Source organism: Brachypodium distachyon, chromosome 1, assembly GCF_000005505.3.
Source record: "Brachypodium distachyon strain Bd21 chromosome 1, Brachypodium_distachyon_v3.0, whole genome shotgun sequence".
Lineage (NCBI taxonomy): Eukaryota > Viridiplantae > Streptophyta > Magnoliopsida > Poales > Poaceae > Brachypodium > Brachypodium distachyon.
In genome coordinates this window covers 24,313,422-24,319,669 of record NC_016131.3, presented here as the reverse complement: position 1 = coordinate 24,319,669, position 6,248 = coordinate 24,313,422, and the positions used below count along the sequence as shown (strand labels likewise).

General features: G+C 45.6%; 1 long non-coding RNA gene across 1 annotated transcript; it reads right to left on the bottom strand.

The window, feature by feature from the left end:
* Positions 1–424: 424 nt before the first annotated feature.
* Positions 425–3,314, bottom strand: LOC106865762. Its single transcript, XR_001405096.2, has 3 exons — positions 2,857–3,314; positions 1,322–1,438; positions 425–1,204 (listed from the first exon to the last, which is right to left on the bottom strand). It is a non-coding gene; the product is annotated as an uncharacterized LOC106865762 (long non-coding RNA).
* Between the last annotated feature and the right edge of the window lie 2,934 nt (positions 3,315–6,248).

Here is a 6,248-nt window from a genome sequence, read left to right as displayed (position 1 = left end):
TGATGACTCGAGAGGGCTTAGAGATATCTCTCCGAATAGGAGGGGCAAATCCCATCTTGATCAACCATGACGCGCAACATGCTTCTCAGTAAACCAGAAAGCTATCTTTATAACTACCAAGTTACGGGGTAACGTGGCAACCCTAAATAGGCCGATTCACATCCCTATCTCATGCGATGACCTCAGGTCTAGGACTGACATATACATCATACTTGAGACTAACAAATGACAATTATCTCGTTGTGTCTCAGTGCGGGTATGTCCGACTCGACAATCTCATTATTGTCGAGTCCATGCTATCAGTCGGCAACACCTTGCCCTATGACTTGTGAAACATAGTCATCATACTGACTCACATGGCTAGTTTAGGTTATGTGTTCGCATAACATCAATGACTAAGAACCATTAGAATAACATCATAGAATACATAGTCTCACAAACAAATCACATATTTATTTGATATATATCAGTGATGATGTTCAAGGACAATAACATTAATTCATGAATACATGAGAAATAACATCATGACATGATTGAATATAGGGCATATCTCCAACAGACATCTCTGAGACGTTGATATCTTCTTCTTTCTCGTCCTGTGGTGTGGGCTGTGGGTGGCATGACTTGTGATTCAAACTTCAAATGCCTGTGCAGTACACGCTCATCGTCAAACTTTACAGAACAGCTTCCCCGTCCAGGTCCACAAGCGGCACTTGCTATATATCCCAGCGGCGTCATCCCCTCTAGAGTCCAGACGCACGACAAGTAGCCAGCCCGGCCCAACCGCCAATCAGCATAATCTTTCACCTCCTCACCCGCGACCGGAAAGGAAAGCAGATTCCTCCGATCCGACGAAGAGGAGCCTAGCAGGGTCGGGAAGATGGGAGGCTTCGATGTGAAGCAGCGGACCATGGAGCTGAAGATTGCAGTGATGAAGGGCGTCAGGGTGGTTGGCAACTTCAGCAATAAAACGTGGAAGAAGGTGAAGAGCGTCAGGCACTGAACGATCGATCGATCGATTGATCGAGCCGCGTGCTCTGGCTTGTGTTGATTCATACAGTTGGCAGTAGGTGTCATTTTGCTTGTGGTTGTAATTGGTTTGTTCCATCTGTTTGAGGCACCTTATCTTGAAGACTTGAAGCTTCACTTTATTCATAAAGGTTTCTGCCAGTGTTGTCTGGTTTGGTGTTTCTCCAGGCCAAATCTATGGTCACAGTAAAGAAATATGCAAACCCAATGAGGCAAAACAAACAACAAATTAAGGTAGTAAATTGCGGCCAAAATGATGTAAAGATAATTTACTATTGAGTATCGCTTTTACCTGGTCACTGTTTGGACCATCACCAACGAAAACAACCTGCGCCATATATTGTCTGGCACATCCATTAGGGCAGCCAGTTATCCTCACCACTACGGATCCCTAATCCTTGATACCAACCTATTAAGCAGACAACATTATCTCAGTTCTCAAGTGACAAGCCTGTTGGAAATACGAGCAATTTACCATGATATTTAATCCATAAAAGTAGTAGATAAATCATGACGGCAAGAACACATATTCAACTAGTCATGCAAACTAGTTGAGAATATGAGCATAACATCCAAGATTAAAGGAGAAAATCTAAACCATTTACATGAATTTGCACGTAGTCATGGACCACTAGTGCAGCCATTAGGCTGCACGTATTCATGGTCCTAGCTTTTGAACGACCGTTCACATGAGACTTTTGGATTTACATGAATTATTGAAATATGCTACACGGGTTGAGCCCATGCTAGTCAAAATTCCAACAAAGCCAAGTACACACTATGGACTATATCACTTGTTAAATGGATTTTGGACAGGACGACAGATGGATACTTTGTCGAAAACTGCTCTAATTCGTTTAAGAATTGGTAGGAGAAAATTGGCTGGGGGATACCGTTATTTTTTGGCCTTTGCCGAAACACACCGCCGAAATGTGTCTTTGCCCAGTATCATTACAATTTTGTGGACATTTGCCAGAACACATTGTATGGTCTAAAACGGAAAGTTTGATTTTTTTTCACATTGAATTATCACTCTATCCTTTAGCAAATGTGTCAAGAATCTTTCAAACTATTTGTTCGAAGCGTTTTTCTCTCCTATAGAGTGCAGCAACAAAGGTGATGAATGCCCACATCGACCAACGACGGACCCTAATAGATGTCAAAAATCGATTCGTAGAAAAGAAAAAAAAATTCAAAATCGGATTTACGATGGTAGTCCCAAATAAAATGTCAAATTCTCAATTTTAGTCGATGCAGTGTGTTCTAGCAAATGTCCATGAAATTGTAATGGTATTGAACAAAGACACATTCCGGCGGTGTGTTTCGGCAAAGGCCACAAAATAATGGTGTCCTCCAGCAAATTTCCCCAATTGGCAGGATCCCACGTCGAGCTTCAGTTTGTGCTAGAGGGCACATAGGTAAAGCAGGACATGCTATGGAATTTATATTCAGCAGATCAACATCCTTTGGTTCCTACATACATGAATGATGAATATCCAAGTTCGGTAAAATATCCGCACAGTATGACACCATGTTGAGAAATCAAAATTTACTGCTCTGTTTGCACTTCAGATATTGTATGATGGAAAGCCTTATGTTTTTAATTTTAGTAACCTAACCAGCCTCATTTTAGAATAATTAATCAATATGTAAGGAAGAGTAAGAAGAACCATCATCAATAGGAACACCATATGCAGCAAGGAGAATATGAAGATGAAATACTTTACAGGGATTTAATACCAACTACAAAAGTATATACTCCACATTATAGGACAGGGATACATTATAGGACAGGGATATGAGATGAGTGGGAAAAGGAAATCTTACCAATAGGCCAGCTTGAGAAGGGTGGAGCGAACCTAACCCGACGCAGCTGGTCTTCCATGCCTGGGAGACCTTCTTGCTGTCCCCAATGCGGGAGAAACCATACATGAGGAAAGAATATTCCACGACGACGACGATGACGGTGGTTCCGCGTTTTCCCCAACCCTCCACCGCTCTTAACTTCTGTCGCCACCCTCACCCCAATCTCTCCGTCGACTGTGCCGGCAGCCCCCAACCCTCTGCCTGGCGCCTGCCCCAATCTCCATTCCCGCCTCTACCTCGTCTGGCCGCCTCTGCACCCACAGACCGGTGAGCACATCCCCTCCCCACCTTCGGTGCCCTAGCCCCAGACCCGCCGGCTCAGCCACGCGAGCAGATCCTCCGCCCGAGTGATGCCTCTACTCCACCTTCGATAGTAGGAGTAACCTTCTTTTCTAGCAGGTTAAGCTTAACTTTTCGGAAGAGTAAGTTGCGAAGGCCTGGAGTTCTCGGTGCGCGCAAATAATCTATACCAATATATTAAATTGGAGTTGATGGTGCGTGCAAATAATCTATACCAATATATTAAATTGGAGTTGGTGGTGATGGTACGGACGTTGTACGTTATTTTACCGAAATTACTAATCTGACATCGATCTCCCCACGTGTCTTTTAATCCCGGCTCCCGCAGTACTCAATCACAGAAAAAAAAAGTACCAGCAAAAAAAAAAAGAAACCAACAGAGCCCTCCTCGCTCCTCCTCCTCTCCTACGAATCTCACCACCAACCCCTGCCCGATCCGGATCTCGCCGCCGCCCTTTGGATCTCGCCCGCCGCCGCTCTTGTCACCTCCACCAGCTCGTGCGCGTCGGCGGCGGCCGTGTGCGGAAGGCGGTTGCGGACCCGCAGCTCCGTCACGCGCTCTGATCGCCGCCTCCACCGGCTCGTGCGCGCCGGTGGCTCCCCGCGGGACTTGGACGGCGATGGGATGAGCCTGATGCTGGGATGGCGGTGGCCTCGCGCAAGGTAGCAGGGACCGTGTCGGCGCGAGCCATCGGTGGCCCTCCGGATGGGCAGTGGCGCGCGGCGACCAGTGGCCGAATGCGATGTGTGGGCGGCGCACCTGGCGGCAAGTGGGAGTAGACGGCGTGCGGGAGTGGACGAGTGGCGGGAATCTCCGGGCGGAGGTGGTGCGCACAAGCGAGCGGCCGCGCATGGCGGCGTGATGTTCGGTGGCGGGATGAATCGGGACGGGCACAGGAGGAGTTTGCAGTCAGGGTGGATGCAGAGGATAGTCAGAGGGAGAGCGAGAAGTTGGGAGAAGAGATTTGAGAAATAAAGTATGGAATAGGAGTAATAGGAGAGCAGAGCAAGGAGAAATATACAAATAAGACATGTGAAAAAGAGAAAAAGAGACCAGGATATAGCCCACTAAAATAAACATATCATAATCGCTATATACATATGTACTCATGAAACAGATTCAATTTTCCTTTGTTCTGTAGCAACGCACGGGTTCTTTTGCTAGTTTATAATATACCGAAAATATTGCTTACTTAGTATTTTTCCCAATCCTCTAGCCTCCGAAATATATAGACTAGGTCGTCTCAAGAAAAAAGAAGAAGAAATATAGACTAGGTACAAATAGGCCTGGCTAACGAGCATGCTCGACTCGTTAAGAACTCGGCTCGTTATGCTCGTTAACCTTAACGAACATCAAAGCCTGTTCGGCTCGGTACGTTTACTGCTCGCGAGCGCTCGTTAAGCTCGTTAGCGGTGAAAAAAATGGGTGGCATCTATGCAGAAAAAATGACAAGCAAAGCATGTGTACATCATTATATAATAAGTCCATAACAAATAAGACTAATAATCATTACAGGCTACGACACAAATACTTATAAGACTAGCAGCCATTACACAGCTTCGGTGTCCTCATACAGTACAATACAGAAGCACTCATAAGACTAATATCAGTTTGACGAGAGTACGAGACGAGGAGACTGGAGACCCGACTGACCTAACGAGTCTTGGGCTTGGGCCGCATTCAGGTAGTTGGGCTGTTCGGGAGGGTGTGCTTGGCCTAACAAGTCGTGGGTTACTGTGTTTGGTTCGACCGTCAGACGCCAGATAACGAGCTAACGAGCATGCTCGCGAGTCTCGCTAGCTCGGCTCGTTAAGCTCTTTAGTGTTAACGAGTTTCAGGAGGTGCTCTACTCGGTTCTTTAGTCTAACGAGCTGAGCTCTTAATGAGCCGAGTACCAAACGAGTTGAGCTACTCTCCGAGTACCGAGTCAAATGTCCAGGCCTAGGTACAAGGCTAGTGGGTGCATATTACACAAGGTTTAAAATAGCACGCTATGAGATTTAGCGGCGGCATCTTCCAGATGCTATCATGAGTAACGGGTAGAACGACCGTTACTGATGATGCATCATCAGTAACAGGAAGTTAGTGACGGGCGGGACACCCGTTAGTGATGCACTTTTTTGACCGTTACTGATGACCTTTTCTGTAGTAGTGCATCGAGCCATCAACTAGCCGTAGCTACTCGTACGTACTGATCAATGCCAGCAATGGCCACCTCGATGAAGTCGGCGGCATGGTCGGCAGTCTCCGTCACTGATAATTATCCGTGCCAGCAGCAGGCCAACGTGCTCAACGGCAATGGCAACCACAACGCGAACAACATCAACTGCAACAAACGGCAACGGCGCATTCAGCGGCAACAATGGCTTCAAGAACAACGTGAACGGCAACAATAGCTTCAAGAACAGCGTGAACAACAACGGCAACACGGAACACAACAACAATTACAACGGAACACATATGACAGCAGTACAATAACGCCGCCAACACATACACTAGCAGCAAGATAAGATCATTAGTGTACAACAGGATGCTTTCATTAAGAAAAGAAATATTATGGATGGGATACTGACCTTGCATGAGATCATGCATCACACACATGTGAAAAAGGAAACTGGGATTATTCTCAAACTTGATTTTGAAAAGGCATATGATAAGGTCAATTAGGCATTCCTTTTAAGCTGTCTTAGAGTGAGAGGCTTTAATGACAAATGGTGCTTATGGATTGAACAAGTTTTGAAAGATGGAACTGTTTCTGTCAAACTCAACAATGAGTTGGGTCCTTACTTTCAAAGTGCTAAGGGGGTAAGACAGGGTGATCCCCTGTCTCCCTTGTTGTTCAATATTGCTGCTGAATGTCTTACTAAAATGATCCTCGAGACACAAAATAATGGTTTATTTGTTGGACTTGCTGCTGATCTTATTGAGAATGGCTTGGCTGTTTTGCAGTATGCTGATGATACTGTTCTTTGCATCCAACATGACCCTGTTAAAGCTGTTAATCTGAAACTCCTGTTGTATATCTTTGAACTTATGTCTGGTTTGAAAATTA